The 21,396-nt window shown below is 45.3% G+C and overlaps 1 protein-coding gene and 1 non-coding gene across 2 annotated transcripts in view; both read left to right on the top strand.

Annotated features, from left to right (window-relative positions):
- The window catches only part of LOC124784259 (G protein-coupled receptor kinase 1), a 1,113,962-nt gene that overhangs the window by 239,319 nt on the left and 853,247 nt on the right, over positions 1–21,396 (top strand). The window lies entirely within an intron of this gene.
- Trnat-ugu lies at positions 16,593–16,669 on the top strand. The gene has a single exon. It is a non-coding gene; the product is annotated as a tRNA-Thr (tRNA).

Raw genomic sequence — 21,396 nt, forward strand, 5'->3', positions numbered from 1 at the left:
AAATCGTAACGTTTCCACCGTGTTCTTTTGTTTGAGTTCAGTAGAGGGGTGACAGTAGCGGAGGCAGCCACGAACATTTGCGCCGTGTACAGGGATAATGTCATTGGACAGCGAACGGTAAGAAAATGGTTTCGTCGTTTTGAGAGTAGTAACACTCCACGTTCGGGAAGACCTCCGGGATTTGAAGAAGATCGTTTAAACATATTAATCCTCAAGGATCCACGGCAGTGTACTCGAGAACTGGCAAATTTGATGAACTGCGGCCATTCTGCCATCGTGCGATATTGCATGCTGTGGGAAAGGTTCACAATCCGGGTGTGTCGGTATCGCATGCTCTTAGCCAAAATCACAATAATCAGCGGGTGGCCATATGTGCATCTCTGTTGGCTCGTCATCAGTTGGCTCGTGAACAACGCTACCCATTTCTATCCTGTAAATCGTTACTGGTGACGAAAAATGCTGTCTTCATGCTAACGTAGGGAGAAAAAAGGAATGATTGAGCCCAAACAAAGAAGCGACTCCCCGTACTAAGACCCGCGTGTATCCACAAAAGATAATGCTATGCGCCTGATGGAACAGCAACGGCGTGGTGTACTACGAGTTGCTTCCCCGAGGTGTAACCATCACTGCTGACATTTATTGTCAACAACTGAGATGTCTTGCAGACGAAATCCAAGAACAACCACCTGAAAAACTGCGTGAAGTGATGGTACATCACGATAATGCCCGCCTTCATACAGGAGTTGGGTTGGGAAGTCATTCCCCATCCATCTTATTCACCTGATCTTGCGCTCTCAGATTCATACCTTTCCCGCTCTCTGCCGAACAACGGTCAAGTAACTTCCTTCGCGAATGACAAGGCGGCTTCGAACGTGGCTCGACGAGTTGTTCGCCTCAAAACCATGTAATTTCTCCAGTCGCGGAATCTGTAAGTTACTCCAGCGTTGGCAGACTGTTATAAGTAGTTAAGAAGAATACAGGGTGAGTCACTAACTATTGCCACCTAGAATAACTCCGAAAGTGTGAATGTAGCTGAAAAGTTTGTGGGACAGATGTTGCATGGGACAACGGGGGCCATAATATGACATTGGTTTTTGTTGCTGGTGGGGTCGCGTCAGAGATATGAAGGTCATCTTTGTTTTTTTAAAATGAGATGCTATAGTTTGGTACTTATTTTCTGATAGCGGCTATCGAGACGAATAAAATGACCTGTAACAGTAAGGTCTGAACGTCAACGAAGGTCAAAAATATGGCATGAAAGTCCATTTAATGAAGGTGTTCGAAGTGATGACCATTTTTATCAGTGCAGTGCTGCAATCTTCTTATCATAGAGTGAGTGGTATTCCTTATCACTTCGGCACTTATCGAAGCACATGCCCTGACAGTTCTCCCTCGTATATCGTGCAAATAGTAAATATTCGCCGAATACGGCGTATCCATCTAATGTTTCATTGGCATGTAAACACCATTCGACGGTTTCGGAATACAACACTAATAGGAACGGTAAGACTAGTATCGTCGAATCAAGCGAATGTGAATGATGTATTCCTTCGAAGAACAAGTCGATAGGCTTCTCATGGACAGAGAATGCCATCGAAATTCACTGAAAGCAAGAGACTTATATGCTGAAAGATATCCTCAACGCACTCACCCTAGACGTTGTAGTAGTGTTGTTCGTGTCCTGAATCGCCGTAAATATCATTCTTACCATACCAGTCTCTACCAAGAATTAACTGGTACGGATTGTAAGCGTCGCATCGAACTCTGCCGATGGGCTCAACTTCAGATTGTGAGGTATGACACATTTGGCTCTGAGCACTATGGGACTGAGGTCATCAGTCCCCTACATCTTAGAACTACTTAAATCTAACTAACCTAAGGACATCACACACATCCATGCACGAGGCAGGATTCGAACCTGTGACCGTAGCGGTCGCGCGATTCCAGACTGAAGCGCCTAGAACCGCTTGGCCACACTGGCCGGCTATGACACATATTTATTAATTTGATTTTATTTACTAACGAGGCTACATTCACGAACCATGGAAATGTTAGTTTGCATTACATGCATTATTGGGCAACTGAAAATCCATTTTGGCTGCGATAAGTTGCACGCCAAAAACCGTGTTCGGTGAATGTATGGTGTGAGATTCTGCAGGACAGAATTATAGGCCCCTATTTCATCGAAGGAAATCTTAATGATACGAAGTACACCACATTCCTGCAAGAAACATTAGGTCTGGTATTGGAAGAAATACGTTTAGGAACAAGGAACAGAATGTGGTATCAACATGATGGGTGTCCGGCACATTTTTCGCTGATAGCTAGAAATGAGTTGTAGAGACATTTCCCAAATCGTTGTATTGGACGCAGAGGAGATGTGTCGTAGCCAGCTCGTTCGCTAGACTTGACGCCTCTGGATTTTTTTCTTGTGCGGATTCGTAAAAGACATTGTTTATAAAGATGTTCCAACTACACCTGAAGATAGAATTGTCAGAGCATGTGCTTCGGTAAGTGCAGATGTGATAAGGAATACCACTCACTCCATGATAAGAAGGTTGCAGCACTGCATTGATACCAATGATCATCACTTCGAAAACCTTCCGTAAATGGACGTTCATGCCACCTTTGTGACCTTCATTTGACCTTCAAAGACCTTACTGTTACACATCATTGGAGTCATCTCGATAGCCACTGTCAGAAAATAAGTGTCAAACCATAGCATCCCATTTTAAGAAACATAGTTGACCATCATATCTCTGAAGCGACCCCACCTAGCAACAAAAATTCAACGTCATATTATGGCCCCCGTTGTCCCATGCAACCTTTGTCCGACAAACTTTGCAGCTCCTATCATACTTTCGGAGTTACTCTTGGTGGCAATAGTTAGTGACTCAACCTGTATATTATAGATGAATGAAATCTCTGTTATGTGAATCCGTTAAACTTGTGGAAAAACGCTACGAACGTAAGCATCAACACAATACTGTAGATAGTCCAAATTATGTCGGCCTACCTACCAATGATGACGAATAGGTATAAGTTTAATAGCTCCACTGCAAAAACATTTTAGTATGCAGATGAATATATCGATAAAGTAATATCCAATACATCACGAATTTATATTATTATTATTATATTGTAATTTCTGAAGAAATATAAATCTTCGTAGCGGTAGAAGTATGTGGCAAGAGCTTCGAAAAAACTTGTCGAGACTCGAACGCAGTCCTAAGTTTCGCCTTAGACGGCCGCGCAAACGCTGCCGTTAGACGGCTGTGCCGCTGTGTTGTGTTCAGCAGGCTTTTAAAACTTTGAAACTCTAATTTTCGTAGACGCTTTAGAAGTGGATCGTACTAGAGCAGCAATTGTTACTACAACCGTGCGAAAGATAAACACAAACGGTGGTTTGTTGGGTGTGCGCTTCGCCTGTTAGCGAAATTCGATAGGATATGTTAATGCAAATACGAAATATCCTTAAATACAAATTTGAAAGCAACATTCTTTTTTGTGTAAAAAGTGAGCAACTGTTCTTATTCTGATCCTCAAAGCTGTTGACACGAGCCGATCCTCAATGTAAAACAGGAGATGCTGTTCCTAGGATATGATATTCCAATACGTCATTTCTCGAGAACACGTTGGAATCAACTTCGCTGCTCTGGGATTGCCCAGCTCTAGGGTTCTCCGAGTGTAAGTTACAGGGAAACAAACTTTGTAAACTAGTTCCTTCCGGCCGCGTCGTAGTTTCCCTTGGCACGCAAATGGACCTGCCAGTCAGCGGGAGCAGCAGGTGTGCACCGCAGCCCGTCTCGCTTCCCCGTAGCGCGGTGACGCGCAGATACCGCGAACGTGACTCCCCGGTGCGGCGTGCCGACGCATGCCTGGCGTTACCGCCACTTCGTTATCCAGGCAGGCAGGCAGGCAGGCAGGCAGAGCTCTCCCTACCTTCAGCCTGGAGTGAACGGATGCGGGAGAGACTGGGCGTCGTCGCCATCTCTGCGTGCAAAACAGCCAATAAGCACGTGGTCTAGTAGACAGTGCAGCTTATCGGCAAGTGTACACGCCACGTCTATGACGCAGTAACCTATACCGCAGTTCGATTAAAATTACTTGATAGGTGACACTTCACGCGTTGGAGCAGCTTTCTTGCGGTGAAGAGCGTCAACATAATGCACGAACCGTTCGCCGTTGCCAAACTGCCACAAGAGTCAGTTCATTTACCATTCCTTGTCCGGCTTTCTTTCTTGTTGTGATTGTATCCGGAATACTGGGTGTGGGCCTTTTATTTCGTATTTCATCAAACATGATCACCGCACCGAAAACTAACCACCCCCCTCCTCCCTCCCCCTCCCCCCCCCCTCACACACACACCGATGCTAACGAAATACACATGTTTCATAGACTACACTAACCAACACTCCTGGATCCTTCCGCACAAGACGCTATTCAGCGTCCCATGTACAGTTGTTATAACAACAGAGATCGGCTTACACTAGATAAGCATCACCTGACATTGCGTGAAGACTATAACAATGTTTCTACTGGGTCATCATAGTCATAAATATTTTCGAAATGTAATGGCGTGGCACAGTGGGTAACGTACTAATCTGGCGTGTGGAAGGTCATATGTTCGAACCTCGTCAACTCAAGGCAATTTTTTGTTTTTCTAAATCTAACCAAAAGACTCTGATTATTATTTTTATTTAATTAATTGGCTTAAATGTTTTTTTTTAATTTACAGTACTTGGGTGCACAATTTTAATCACCGTATTGACTTTTTTACTTACTATTATTCTTCGTCCTAGCACTCATTTTTCTTCGTCCTAGCACTCATTTTTCGTTTCAAATTTGCCAATAGTCCGCAGCGAAGTGCCAACCAGGGCTCCTTATCGGCTGGTAACGCGGCAGATCGTGTAGCCAGTATGAGGTTAATTTCAGGTAACCAGTGGCAGCGAGAAACTACAGTTTGCTTTTACGCTGAAACTGAAATTTTTCTGTCTTGAGTTTGCTCGTAGATGTTAGCCTTAAAAGCCCTGAACAAAGCGGTCGTGGTCTCATTTACGCCGCTCATTGCTGATCGCCGTTTTCTCGGATACATTGCACATCGCGATGTGGTTAAATTACGATGTGAGTTTAAATTCAGGACTACAAAACGCGACGTCTACCGCAGCTTAGTCAGTGGTCAATTGAAATCAGCTGTCGGCAAAGCATCTCCCGTTTCTGTCACACCTCGCGGCGGCGGCGGCCACTTCCAACATTGCTCCGCTTTACACATTAACAGCAGCATTCGTAAAGTGACAGGAATCGTTAGCGCTAGGATTTCACCCGGAACAAGTCCCGCCCACTCACCCCCGGTTTTCCCGGTCTTCGTTCGGCGCCTGGGCATCGTTTCAGTTGACCCACGTGGCTTACCGCGTTCGGCTGCACTTGGAGTGAATGTTAAATTAATATCTTGCTAGGTCTTAAATTTTGCCAGATAGTTAAAAGACGCGTTGCAAAAAACGTGCACAATTGGCCTCAGCTGTGCCAGGTACTTCCACAGCAAACATAACAGAAAACAATGTAGCACTGAATTCTTTAAATACGAGAACTCAGTATACAGATGAATAGCCTATGAAGAAACATACTTCTATGTGAGGAAAAGCACCCAAAGCTAAAACAGGATAAACCTACCCTCAAAGAATAATTTGTTTGGAGAAAGAGGAACCACAGTATACTTGACACTTAAGTTTCAGAACTCAGACAGTATATGTGAAACAAGCACCAATGTTCACTATACTTCCAGAGGGCATCAAAATTACTTTGTTGTTGCTAGATCGATCCAAGCTGATTTCGCGTGCTATTCAGTGAATAGTTTTGCTGAAAAGTTTTAGGGGTGAAAGAAGGACTAGCACAGCATGAAGGACGTTTTACAGCCATGAAACACCGCAGCATATATTTCCTCCATAACTGCTCTGTGACAAACATAAACATCACATTATTATTTTTTTAAAATGGTTTGAATGACATTTACGAAATTAATAAATCTTTTGGTTAAAACAGACAGGACAAAGAATAACGACACATTATTTTCCTGAGACGTTTGCAACAGCATATAGGTCACTAATCACACAGAAACAGCTACAATTCTTTGTAACCTCGTTTATAATGCGCAGGTATGGTATTGGAAGAATTTACAAGTTAAAATTCACCCATTACCCATGCAAATACTAACGAAATATGTCATACATGCAAATATCTTACTGCTTTCACTAGGCATTTCTACTTTATGACATTCTTATATTCTTTAATTTTCGTGAGCTATTATGAGGGCCTACATAAACAAAACAACCTTCACTTATTTCTATATAACGGTGATTTTAGACAACAGAGTTATTCGAGTGCATCCGTGGCTTTACTGCCGACATGACAGATTCAAGACCATTGTTTTCGCATTGTATGTTTGCTCTGCTGTTTCCCTCAAATAAACGCATTATAGTAAGTGAATTAGTTAATGAAAATTTCTCCTTATTGCCCTTAAATAACATCACGTTATTTTTTCGTTTTCTATTGCTGGCGATGCTTTCAATTCTCTATAAATATTTTTATTTCTTTAATAATGCAGATTCATATCACATTACTATCCAGAAAAGCTTAAATTTCTTATCGTTACTGAATTTCATCACAGTATAACACATGTTGGACTGCGACGATAACAACTTTGTTGTAGCTTCCAGTTTGCGGAACTGGCGGCCGTTTAGGGGAGGGCCTTATACTGTGGATAGGCGTGGAGGGGGGTGAATGGGCGGGACTTGTTCCGGGTGAAATCCTAGCGCTAAGGGCACGTTAAAGTGACGCGCCGTATATGTGTGTGCGTGTACCCTGCAACCGAGCGGTAGCCGGCAGCCGATGTGGCAACACTGTAGAGGCAAGTGATGGACGTCAACTGCGAAGTCATTTTAATCGGATTATAGTAGCTTCTTCACTCGTTCGTCCCTCGCGTATTTTCGAGCTTCGTCGTACAACCCGTAGCAGAGCAATGAGTGTCATTCTGGCATCGCAGGTAAAGCAGACGCCACACAAATTCTTTGGAAGAATACACAGGAAAAACAGACCATCCGCGGAAGAGGTAGGTTACAACACCCTCGTTCGATTACTAATTGAATATTGCTCGTGAATCTGCAATCCATGCCGCAGAGGATTAAGAGCGGAAACACGTTGTTTTAGTGCATGTGAAAGCGTCACGGAGTTGCTAATTCCAGTAGCAGACGCAACAGGAGAGGCGACGTGGATTATGGTGTCGTGCACATTTAAAATTCTGAGAGCGAATTTTCCTTGAAGAGTCAACAAATATGACGCTCCTCATAAGTAGGTAAGAGACGAAGAAGGTAAGTTAGATTCGAGATCACACTGAGGCTAACCAACAATCGTCCTTCCCGCAGAAAGTCCGTCACGGAACAGGAAAGGGAGGAAGTGACAGTGCTACGTATCATAAAGCGGCTTTCAGAGAACAGATGTGGCTGTAGAACAGTTTGCACAGCCATCGAATCTGCATGTCGGTTCCGCTACTGCACACCATGTAATTGGTCGTGTGTTGAGGATTAAGGAACAGCTCACCCTCTCCTCTTCGTGGGTCACGCCTCAAGAGATGTGAGAGATGTCCTTCTTTGTCTGTATTTTTCAGCTAGAGATTATCAAATGTGTGGACAGTCTGCCATCGTTCACTTAGGTGAGACAGGTGGTGAGCCCAACTACACTTGATCCGTCGGAACCCAACCAAGGGACAGCCACGGACCGACCGACAAACGACTTGCTTGCCACCAATCGGTACATGAGCATTCAAACACAAAATGTTATGGGCATGATTATCCACAATAAAATATGTATATGTATTAAGCTGTCGGAACTACACACCGACAGCAGAAACTACACACCGAGGCAGAAAATTCCGCTGGTGCACTTGAATTGTAGTCAACCAATATAGTTAATTCCACCGCATGGCGCATAAATTTCAGCAATACAAACACTCCGTGTTACTCACAGGAAAACCTCCCCAACAGTGAACCACCGAAACGACCCACACAACGTGAATGAACGTGGCTTGGGTACTTGAAACCACTACTCAACTTTTACGTCCTGGGTCGGTGAACCACGAAGCTCTTAGCGATCGGACAGCTCCACACACACTCCGACATTGCACAGGGACCGCCACCTGACCCAGCCGACTGCACCGCGCGGAGATACCCTCCCTGGTCCGCAGCAACCGACCGACTCCCCTCAGAATGCCGACAACATATAAAATGGTCGTCAGTGGAAATAACGCCAACTACACACACAACCAGACAAAAACTGCACGAAGACCTGAACGAAGACAAATCGGGAGTGGATGCATACACACACAGCAGACCCATGATCGATCAGCGAGCCAAAACGTGTCGTCCGGTAGGACGACCGACCGACGATCCACCAAGACCGTGGCCCGGCTCAAGTGATGCGTGGTGGCAATGGTCGGGCGAGCCATGTCGACGCAGGCCTCACTGCTGCTCCAACCCTACTGCACCAGTGCCGCATTGCAACTCCCCGACTGGCAGGTCCGGACTGCGCTCCAGACGCGTTCCAACTGACTGGCAGCCCGAACTCGCGACCCGAACTCGCCTACGACAGACAACGATCGGGAAGTAATAGCAGTCGAGCAAAGATACTACGAAAGGGGATACATCGATACGCGCTGCTACCGCCGGTCAGTCAGGCAAAGCAGCAACTCAGTGACAGTAGTAATTTAAATTAACGTAGTGAGGTGGAAGTACGTTAAAATACATGATGGCGGGAACTGAGCCACACGCGGCTCACATCAGTTCGCTATGTTTTTTTTTTCTCGTGTTACCAGCCAGTTTAAAGAACTACAAGAACGTGGATATACAAAGTATTTGCATGCATTTGAATATTATTTGCGTGACAGCAAAATAATAACTGAAAACATCATAAACACTAAACATTCCCGGTTAAACAAATGGAGGCACATTATATCTACCATATAGTTGCGTTGCTAAGTTTGTCGATTAATAAACAGTCTTCAATAGTTTTATTTTGTTAGAAAGTGTGCGTCATTTACGATACAATTACTTTCCCACAAAACTGGATTGCGTCTCCTATTCCAGTCACAAATACTGGATACGCTCTTGGTAATTGGGCCTCTTAGCGATGATTACAGAGATTGTGCCACTGACATGAACGTTACCTGTGAGCGTACCACCAGCAGAAGCCACTAAGCCACGTGAAGTCGTGGCGCTTGGTTCACATACCTGTCCTCCAGCGCCCTCATCTGCAGCACTGACTGTTCGATGTGACACAACAGTTCTAGTCTTATGCCCGTAACGTTTTTGGGTGTTAAATCAGACATCTTCCAGCCGCCTAATTTCGAAACTTATTTTATTTGGCTACCAGTTTCGGCGGTTTACAACGCCACCTTCAGGCCCATGAACGACGAATAGGAAAATTTCACCTCGGTTGTGATCAAACCAGTGGCCAGCATTCAAATACTGTTACCGGTAGATTTTTGCTATTGCGATCACATCAACCATCATCTGCTGACCAGATGGCAGATGATGACTGCTGGCCCCTGTTTTGAACACAACCGAGGTCGAACTCCGTACTCGTCCGTCAGGGGTCTGAAGGTAGTGCAGTAAACCGCCGAAACTGGTACCCAAATAAAATAAAATAAGTTTGGAAATTAGGCGCTTGGAAGGTGTTTGATTTGATATCCTGTAGCGAATAGCAGAGTCCCGCAACCATCTTTGAAAAGATGGACATACAGAGACTGTAACGTTTCTTGTTGGCGTTCAGTTTTTAATTGATGAAGCTGAAACCTGTTGACGATACGCGACTACTATGTCAAAGTCGTATTGTACGTACGTACTCTATGGTATGTATCGGAGGTTTGCATTTTATTACTCTTGATATCGTTTTATTACAATGGCCATAATAAGGTTCTTCTACCATCTGCCATATGTATAAACAAATTATGTTCATTCATCACGTCATCACATGACGGGATAATTCCGAAACCCGTCATGACAAGAAACGAGAAAGAAATTCACAAGAAACCAGTGAATCTTTTTAAATAGCCTCACAGCATTTTTAAACTCTGTTTGATAAACTTACGCGAAGTTGCATGTCTACCGTTCGTATTTAATGGCAAGGTTAGCTATGCACCGAACATTATTCTTGGGTTTCAAAATGCTGACTTGCACGTTACTTGAATTATAAAATGGAAAGAAACGTGACCGTCGAGTGAGTCATGAGAATTAGCTGCGTTCCAGCGACACAAAATACAAATATTCCTGGTCCACTCTCTCTACAGTCCGTAGAGAGAAAACTGAACGTTTCCACCACAAACTTTCTGATCTAAAGTAGTTTATTTTGATTTATCTGCCAAAGATTGTGACTGTACTTTCCCGTAGCCAGTCAAGTCAGGATATTATTTTGTCAGATAGTGCTCCTCATCGTGGACGTAAGGTATCCGCAACTGCTGTTATCAGTTCGATTACTTAGCAGTTGCAAAAAAAAAAAATGCATTTATTGTGCCACTTGGTTACGGCCTTACGGCATGTTCAAGTGATGAGTTAGTTATCACAACATGAGATGTTGTGTGGGCAGATGTACACCGACAGTTAAGAGAACTAATACGTTTTTATCAGACCGTAGCTGCTATTTAATCAAATTAAGTCACAGTGTTCCTACTCGTGTTACCGGCTCTGTCATATTTATTGCTCTGTTGTGTGCGGGACTGGCTGCGACTGCTCGAGCGCTAAGCTGACGCAGTCGTAACAGGCCAGATTGATTACGATCGACCGCGCGACCTCGGCTCGGAGCCAAGCACCGCCAGCTGCTCATCGGAATCCGATGCAGACTGGTTGCCTCTGCGCATGCGCCAACTATGTACACCTATTGGCAGCAGTACGCAGCTGTTAAGACCGCGAACAGGCTGCACGGTATTTGGCAGCGCACAAGAATCACTTTCTCCCACTTCCTCGCCCCACGGTGTCGTTTCGCTGCCTAGACCGAGCGAGGAACAACACTGGTTAAAACATTAGCCTTACATATAGAAAAAGGGAGTTTCTAACTCCGACCAGCCATCGTGACCTAGAATCAGCCGAAGTCACGCGGTGTCGTGGATGTACCAGTTCTCCCTAGTTCGGAGAATTCGCGCTCAAACAGGTGTTCCAACGTGAGTGTCGCCCGCCGGGGCGAAGCTGCATCTACGGTATGTTCCCGCCGCCTCCCACATTGGCTGCGGGGATCTACCTGTTAACTGCGGACGGACACTACGGTTAGGTGCGCGACTTGACATGCAGGACCGGTTGCTGGCCTCTGACGCCTTCACGTGGCGGACATTAGTATTTCGGAGGTTGCCGCTATTTCGTGACAGAAACAATGTCTCTTATTACGTCGTGAGCAGCCTTGTGTTAGGGTCGTCCGTGTAGGTTAGCAGGGTTCGCGTTCGGAAACTTGCAGCAATCACGTTGGTTGTTACCGCGCCATTATACCGTTTGTATCGCGAGCACGCTGAATCGCGACCTCACAAAATATAATGAGGTAAGCGTTTTCTTATCGTTCTAACCGAGCGAGGTGGCGCAGTGGCTAGCACACTGGACTCGCATTCGGAGGGACGACTGTTCAATCCCGCGTCCGGCCACCCTGATTTAGGTTTTTCGTGATTTCCCTAAATCGCTCCAGGCATATGCCGGGATGTTTCCTTTGAAACGGCACGGCCGACTTCCTTCCTCGTCCTTTCCTAATACGATGAGACTGGTCTCTTCCCCCAAAACAACCCCAACCCTCTTATCGTTCTCTCGTTCAACCATACCTCGCTTTCTCTAGGGACTGGACGTACTATCGTTTGCCTGCCTTTTTTTTCCATGTGATTTCATATATTATACCTTGTCCTATTTTACAGAACAAGGTTTCTTGCCGGCCGGAGTGGCAGAGTGGTTCTAGACGCTACAGTCTGGAACCGCGCGACCGCTACGGTCGCAGGTCCGAATCCTGCCTCGGGCATGGATATGTGTGATGTCCTTACGTTAGTTAGGTTTAAGTAGTTCTAAGTTCTAGGAGACTGATGACCTCAGCAGTTAAGTCGCATCTGCTGAGAGCCAATTTTGAAGAAAGTTTCGTGCCAAATTTCTCAGATTGGAAAGTACATCTTAGAAAACTTGTAACAGGACTACTTACTGCCGAATATATGCCTAATTTACGTTATTACAGTCCCACTGTTATTAAAAGCAGTTTTCAGTTAGGCTACGAAACACCTAGAGAGAGGGGAAGTGTTGTGGATTGGCAAGACAGCCAACCCACTATGAGAGGAAGCCGAAAGGCACGCATTTTAGCTCACGCAGGCTGGCGTGAGGTCTGGAACAGGTCAAGGAAATGAGACTAGCAAAAAAGGATGTAGCTGAGGAATACTTAACTTTAATCCATAAATAGTGAACATCGCTCTTGACGGTACATGTTTTACAGCATCAATAGTAACTGGTAATGGCGCCTTGCTAGGTCGTAGCAAATGACGTAGCTGAGGGCTATGCTAACTATCGTCTCGGCAAATAAGAGCGTAATTTGTCAGTGAACCATCGCTAGTAAAGTCGTCTGTACAACTGGGGCGAGTGCTAGGAAGTCTCTCTAGACCTGCCGTGTGGCGGCGCTCGGTCTGCAATCACTGATAGTGGCGACACGCGGGTCCGACGTATACTAACGGACCGCGGCCGATTTAAAGGCTACCACCTAGCAAGTGTGGTGTCTGGCGGTGACACCACAGGAAGCCCAACGCCTTTTCGGGCCAGGGACAGCATATCAGCAACTGAGTGTAACTTCCCGTCCGATAGGGAAAGGTGGTGAGTAGGAGAAGATTGTGCTGCCTCAGTCTCACTGAACTACGTACAGGCCAGACAAATGGCTCTGAGCACTATGGGACTTAATTTCTGAGGTCATCAGTCCCCTAGAACCTAACTAACCTAAGGACGTCACACACATCCATGCCCGAGGCAGGATTCGAACCTGCGACCGTAGCAGCAGCGCTGTTACGGACTGAGGCGCCTAGAACCGCTCGGCCACTCTGGCCGGCACAGGCCAGACAATCTATACTATTGTCGACGAAACGTTAATCTTAAAATTTAACTTAAGCTGCACATTTCTTTTAAGTTCCCTTTACTGTATTCTCCATGTACGGATCGATAACTGCCTTCTCAGCTACTGCGCCCGTTTAATGTCTTTCGCCTCTTCTAGTACATGAATCTTTTGCTATCGAACCAACTGACGCAGCGAGTAACATTTCCACGCCGTTTCACCGGCGAGCACGTTAAAATGAAATCGTTAGAGTCCAGCATGTGGCGACAGAAGGAAGTGATCGATGCAGGAGGGCCGGAAATTGCCTTATATGAATGGAGGCCGCGAGGTGCCGGCTCGGCCGGCTGCTATCTCGGCAGACGGTCAGTGGCGTCACAGGCGCCAGATAGACGCTGCGCCGTAAAAGGCTGCCACGTTGGATCTCTACAAAAAAGTTGCTCCAAACTCACTTTCTCAAGAGGATACCCACAAGAAATATACTAGCGACTGAACAAATACTTTACTGCTAATGTCGATTTGCGGACTGATATAACCTCTTGATGCTCTGTGTTTATTGAGAAGAAAATTCCCACGTACGTTGACGGTCGCATATTCCACTAGACTTCCCAACAGGGGAACTGTTAGAGTTTCAGTGCGATCGTCTGCACTGTCGCAGCTACCACCATCGTTTCTTCTCCCATGGTGGCCATTTCGCGAGGTGTATTTGGTGGAAGTACGTTAGGCCTGCACGACTCTTGCTGGAATGAAATTGCACGAGATTTCAGTAGTAAATTTTGCTCTTATGCAACACTATTTTTGTGTAATTAGTAATATGTTGCTGAGAAGTATGCTCGCGACAAAAATGCAGCTGCTAGTCGGGTGTTATTTGTGACGTAATCTAGACTGGAAGTGTACGGCCCGATCTGGAAACAGTATCGTTAATGTAATTGCATCAACATTGTAAGTCTCACTTGTCTAAATGCAAACAATGTAAATGTGTGAAATCACCATACTCTTTCAGGGTACTGACACTTCTGGAATAAAGTCGGTCAGATTTCTTAATTTGTGAGAGTACAGTTTCAGTAGCGGCTGGATAAATTTTGAGTGAGAACAGTGAAATACGACACAACAAGGCTGACAATGGAGTCTACTGGTGGGAAACACTGTTCCGACGATCAGTACCACTGTCCCTGAGCAGACGCGTGACGCAGAAAACGATGATGATGATGATGATGATGATGTTTGGTTTGTAGGGCGCTCAACGGCGCAGTTATCAGCGCCCGTACAATTTCCCAACCTTTGCTCAGCCCAATTTCGCCACTTTCCTGGATGGTGATGATGAAATGATGAGGACAACACAAACACCCAGTCATCTCGAGGCAGGTGAAAATTCCTGACCCCTCCGGGAATCGAACCCGGGACCCCGTGCTCGGGAAGCGAGAACGCAACCGCGAGACCACGAGCGGGCAGAAAACGAGGCGAAAGGCCTGTTTCCGCACCGTGCTTCGCACCGTCTTAGCCGCCTACGGTAGTGCCTGCCACTATTCGCACTTCCTGAACGAATCCGTGACCAAATTCACCGGTAGTCATTTGATCTTTCTTGTACTCAGTCTGGAATGGGATCTAGAGTGACCATCAGTTCTCCAGAATCAGTCGAACGCGTAATTGGTAAGCCGCTTTTTTCGTGGATGTTTTCAGTAGTTCCCTCGCGTGATAAGCTCACAAGCTTCAAAAAATTAATACAAACACCGCGCATTTTCGTCTCCAGAAACACCTATTGCAACATCAGTGACTTCCCACTAAAATGGTATTGGAAACACAAATGGTCTGCAAGTACGCCGAAGCTACTTTGTTGTGTGAAGTTTCGGAATTTGGGGCCAATTCTCGACAGAGAAGAGCGGCAATGAAAGAAGAGAGTGGAGGTAGAATTGACGCTCATACTTCTATAGTGGAGATGTAAATGGTACAGCCGAGATCTAGCTATACCGAGCAGAGGTACTGGCACCCTTCACACGAGAAGATTCAAGTTTGTGAAGCATCTAGGAAGACATTAAAACAAACTCAAAATTTATGCAGTGGAACATTTCCGCAGCGTCTTCTCGGTACTCGTTCCGCAACGTTTCCCATGCTGTGGCCAGAATATTATTTGCGTAGTGATTCCGTCAAGCCAGGCTGTGGAGTATACTTGAATCGGGGCTAGAAGGAATGTTGCATCACGTGGTGTCATGATTCAGATGTTACCTAAGGTTGAGTGAAAAAATTCACAGCAAATAAGAATCCATATGCTCCTGTGGACTAGGATACGCAAGTGCAAATATCTTTACGCATCATAGAATGTAGTAACTAATCTCAGTTACTCGTACGTTTGAGTGGATTGTTCTAAATTATCACCACAGAACACACTTGTTGCAGCCTCATACGCGAGTGAAAGTAACACGAGTAAAATGTTTTCTATTTCTCCCCGTACTATTGCTTCACACAGGGTTATGTGATTATGAAGAATTTAATATTGTCGAAGCTTTTATCTCGAAAAATGTCTGCAGATATAAAGTGGACGTTCTCAAGTTATCGGTAGATTATCTATATTTTCTAACAACCGGAGGAATTATTCTCCGGCGTTCAGTACAACAGCTTTCAGCGGTTGCCAGCAGAGAGAAAGATGTCACTTGAGCTCCTGTATACACTTGACAGTTTGCTTTGAGATAAGCCAGTATTATTTATTACCATACGGACTATGTGAAAAATTTCCATGCAACTTTTCAAGTCGATTATTAGAGCTGAAAAAGCAGTTAGTAAAGAAATCGAATGCGTTAACACTGAGCGAGTGATTTCCGCATTATATTGGTAGGATGTAAAGAAATTACGATACATCTCAATAAGAATGCGCAGTGCGCATATTATATCGGATTTCTCGATTAGGAGGTCACTGTTTAACCATTGCGTCACATCACTTCTTCAGAGATACTTTACTGCCAATTACGGTCGTCGGTTGCGGTGGGCGTAGCTCTGTTTTGTAGTAGATGAGTTATCCCAGAAACAGCATTAATTTTTCAAGAGAATGCACAGTATGTGAGTCGAAAAAATGGATCTGGTGTCTTAAGGGCGGCTAGTTTATACGAAACGAGGAATGATGCAGTTGTGGACAATGACGTATGTTTTCGCCCAGTCCTGTAAAGGTTCTGCGTATTATGCTGTTGCGACACTTCCTTGTGTATTTTTGACGTTGTTACAGCAGTCGTTTTAATCGGAGACTTGTTGATCTTATGAAGATGGCATCTGTTCTTTCGGACATGTCCGAAAGAACAGATGCCATCTTCATATCGTTTAAGGCTAACCGGCTGATGACCTCCTTCAGTGCGGATGCACATGATTTGTCTGAACTCTTACGGGACTCGGTGGATTGTCTGCCGCGAGTAATGCATATAATGGCAGGGACACTACGAATGTAGTGTGTGGAGAATGTGGGTCTCACGGGGAGTGTGCCGGCGATAAATCCCTGCAGTCGCACTATCGTCTGTGCCCTCGGTGGCTCAGATGTGGATAGAGCGTCTGCCATGTAAGCAGGATATCCCGGGTTCGAGTCCCGGTCAGGGCACACATTTTCAACTGTCCCCGTTGATGTATATCAACGCCCATCAACAGCTAATGGTATTGATTTCATTGTAATTTCGTATTGATTTAACGCTTTCGTTCGTGTCTCCGTACATACGAGAGGGCCAGCGAAGACCAAAGTATCGCAGTGGTTATGGTTATAACATGGTGTAACGCTGAGACAAAGACCGTGTTAAAAATTTGTTCTAAATCATAGGGGACACTAATATTTTCGTAGATAATCTGTATGAAAATCGAAGTAAATTCTCAGCCTTACTAGTGATACAGGCCACAGTCTCACGAAGTAGCGCGGATGTAATTAGACAGTGTCGGAGTGTAGGCTGTGGAGCGGTGAAAGTGCGGCCGAGGCGGTATGAATGAGAATTCCATTAGAGCGGACGGCTGCCAGCACCTGCGGCCGTGGCTGCGGCTGAAACTGCCGGCCCGCAAATAGCCCAGTCGCTGTGTCGCCGCCGCTGCCCGCGTGACGTCACGTTACGCATACATACGCGGCGCCCACGATGAATACGGGCCTCGCGACGAATTCGTGACGTCACGCTAGTCGGCTTATCCGCCACACTTCGCGAACGCTCGGCTTCGTGCAGGGTTCATAGGAAATCAGTATGTAATTGAAAAAGTACCCACTAAACTTCTCAACTTGTCGTGTGCTACTGAGAGCTTACATGCACAGTCAAGAACTATTAAAGTCGTTTGACATAGTTATTCTCTCCCCGCCTCAGACAGTTGCTGGCACTCGTAAGGCCTGTAGTGTCACGTGCTGTGACGTACACGCCACGACCTGTCTTTCTCGTGGGTGTCGACACATACGCATACACTGCTGGCTGATGTCTTATTATTTTTTGAATCAGTTGTAAAGCCTGACATCTAATATCTAAATCGGGTTATGATGGTACTTGTGTTTGGATTGCTGCGTTTTACACGATACTGCAACTTTACAGGGGACAGTCATAAAGTTTTAATTTTCAGCTCGAAACTAATAAAGTTACGTAATTTTTGCAGGTAACATGTCTACAGACCTGAGCCGTCCGTTGTGGCCGAGCGGTTCTAGGCGCTTCAGTCTGGAACCGCGCGATCGCTACGGTCGCAGGTTCGAATCCTGCCTCGGGCATGGATGTGTGTGATGTCCTTAGCTTAGTTAGGCTTAAGTAGTTCTAAGTTATAGGGGACTGATGACCTTAGATGTTAAGTCACATAGTGCTCAGAGCCATTTGAACCATTTGAAATCACGCCATGTATCCATCTAAGCTTCCACTCTACCGCCCGTCACGCGTGCACGGCGCGAAAAGTTCGTTCAGATTTGAACGAGATTTATAGTTATACACGAAAAACAACAGGTCGTGGTTGGTGCATTCCAGTCAAGTAAACGAAAATATGGCCCGAATAACAGAGGAAAATTAGTGTAAGAGATGAATGGAGCTTGGCGTTTGGGGATGCTGCCGGCTCAGTAAGAGGCGATATCTACACCAGTACTCCGCAAGCCACCTTGCGACGGTCACCGAAGATTACATCTGGTACTACTACTGTGTCCACACTTTGCTATTCCATTCGTAAATGGCGTGCAGGAAGAACGACGGTAAGAGCTCTTAATTCCTTGTATTTTCTCGTCGTGGTCATTCCGCGAGATGTGTGTGAAAGGAGGTAATACGTTGCCTACACCTTCTAGAAACGTGTACTCTCGGAATTTTAACTGTAAACTTTGCGTGATGCATCACGCCTCTCTGGTAGCGCCTCCAACTGGAGTTGGATGAACATCTTCAGAACGCTTTCTTGCTTATTAAACTCACCAGTGGCGAAACGTACGGTTATTTTTCGATTCTCTGTATCCTTTCTATTAATTCTATATCGTATGAATAGCAGTACTCAAAAATCAGTCAAATAGGTGTTTTGTGTGGCACTTCTGTCGCAGGTCAATTAAACTTACAACTCATCTCTTCATTTCATCTTGTTTCCCTAAATGTAGTTTTATAATATCTTTTGCTTCGGATGAGTACTCCGGGATATCTTAACGTTGTTAGAGTGTCGAGTGATTTATCGCCTATGCTTTAATCGAAGAACGGCATGTCTGTACAGCACTTATGGGCAATACTCTGTTTTTATTTACGTTGAGAGTTCACTGCCAGTTCGCGCACCAAGCGTCGATGCCCTGCAGATCTCCCTTCATCTGCTATGTATTTATGACGTTTCAAGTATCCCATCTGTAACCCGATCGTTTCCAAATAACCTCACGGAGCTCCCAACGATGCCTAGTAGATCATTTATAAATATTGTGGACAGCAACTTCCATATGTGCAAGAAACTCCTGAACCTAGTCTCAAATTTAATCCGATCATTAGTAAGCTAATATTTAGTTTCCACATCTGCATCTGCATAACTACTCTGAAATTCACACTTATGTGCCAGGCAGAGGGTTTTTTTAATCACTTTCACACCATTTCTCAACCGTTCCATTCTAGAACGGCGTGCGGGTAAAACAAACACTTAAATCTCTTCGTGCGAGCCCCGATTTCTCTTATTGTTTTTCGCTTATCATCTCTCCCTATGTAAGTGGGCGCCAACAAAATATTTTCGCATTCTGATGAGAAAATCGGTGGTTGAAATTTCGTGAAATGATCTCGCCGTATCGAATAACGCCCTTGCTATAACGATTGGCACCCTAACTCGCTCGTCATATCCGTGACACTCCGTCCCCTATTTCGCGGTAATACAAAACGAGCTGCCCTTTTTCGGTGTCTCCCTCCATCCTATCGGCTAAGGGTCCCTTACCGCACAGCAATATTGTAGCAGAAGACGGACAAGCGTAATGTAGGTACTCTCTTTAGTAGACCTGTTGCATGTTATAAGTCTTCTGCCAATAAGACGCAGTCTTTGGTTAGTCTTCCCACAACAGCATGTAAAGTGATCGTTCTAGTTTAAGTTGTTCGTAATTGTTATCCCTAGATATTGAGTTAAATCGACAGTCTGTGGAATTAAGTGGTCTATTGTAGAGCCAAAGTGGAATGGATTCCTTTGAAAACTCAAGTGGATGACCTTACACTTTTAATCATTTAGAATCAATTGCCAGTTTTCGCACATTGCAGGTATCTTGTCTATATCATTTTGCAATTGTTTTTGATCTTTAGAAGTAGACATTGCCTTCCAGAACTCAATTCACACGGCATCAGCTTCGGCGCCATTGTCTACGGCCCTCTGTGTCGCACGTACATATAGAGGGATCTGTGTTTTGCGAGATTTGTGTTTGCAGTATCCTTGTTGATTCCCAGAGAGGGAAATTTCCAAAAAAATCCTTACGTAACATATTACTCCTGGCTGCTTGACTGCGTCCGTTTGCTCATCCTGTTCGCTGTTGTAAGTGCCAAGGTCGGTTTCCCGTGTGAAGGGGTCAGGATATTTGATCCGGTCTAGGATCGATGCTCCTGTCTATAATCCTTCTAAATGGCTTCTGGTCGAGACCTACTGTGCTGGCTTAAGGGCTAACGACTCCCATTATGGCAGATGTTTTTCCAGCATACATTACTAATCAACTTTTGAATAATCCTGGCAGGAAACAAATCTTTTCTGAAAGCGCTGTTAGTCGGAGCAAGAAATGGCCAGTGAAAATACCTAAATTGTGTTCGTGAGGCAGATTGGCTCGTTGGAGATCGCGAAATATATGGACGTTCCGGGTATAGGGGACGAGTTGTGGCTTCTTTTGGTCCTAGGCGACGTTGTTAGCGCTGAATGTGCCGAGTTGGGAGCGAGTGAGCCTCAGTCATCAATAAAGTTATTCTGATAGTGCTACAGCCGTGCGCGCCATGTGAATCTGCTTTATTTGACACTTTCAAGGCATGTTGCATTTTAGTGAGTGAGTGAGCTGAATTCGCAAGAGAAAGGCCGCCTACTACTAGAACGTGGAGCCATTAGCCAGCATGACCTGTCCTTGAATGAGTGAAACGGACTTGGTGAGATCTAACTGAACCAATATATTCCATATGTGTCAGTGGAAACTTGGAGAAAATTCGTGTGATTTTTAACTGTATTCTAGCCCATATTTTTGGTGGAAATTATCGCCGGCCGAAGGTGGAGTATGAACTGTCACTTGTGTACATTTTCCAGTCCTGTGGTCGTGTTATGTACTCATACTGACAGCAGTACATTACTACACGGCGCTTATTAGTAGCGCTCGAGTAGTGGCAGTTTTAAACATGTATCGCGCGCCATAGCGAGGCAGGCGACCCCTACTGAGATGCTTTTATAACTGTAGCGGTGCTGAGAATTAATCAGGGTCCGCCAATAAACGTTTAAACCAGCCGAGAGGACGCCGCGTTATTAGACCCAGGCGTGGCGTACACCATCAGGAGTGGGTTGGATCATGGGGTCCTAGGTTCGATTCCCGGCCGGGTTGGAGATTTTCTGGGTACAGGGTGTTCGTTTTGTCCTCCTCCTCCTCCTCCTCCTCCTTCTCATCATCATCATTATTGACGGCGGCTAGATTGGGCTGTGAATAAAATTGGACTGTGTAAAAGTTGGGACTTTGTACGGGCTCTGATGACCGCGCAGTTGAGCGCCCCACGAACCAAATATCACCATCAGGAGTGGGCGCTTTCTGTCAGCGGCCACTGGTGTCACATCAGACGACGCCTCTGAAGCGCTGTAGACTCCAAAAAACGAACGTTTCAGATAGACAGGAACACAAAATGTGTTCTATGTTCCATAACTTCACAGCAGATTGAC

This window comes from Schistocerca piceifrons, chromosome 1, assembly GCF_021461385.2.
Source record: "Schistocerca piceifrons isolate TAMUIC-IGC-003096 chromosome 1, iqSchPice1.1, whole genome shotgun sequence".
Classification (NCBI taxonomy): Eukaryota; Metazoa; Arthropoda; class Insecta; order Orthoptera; family Acrididae; genus Schistocerca; species Schistocerca piceifrons.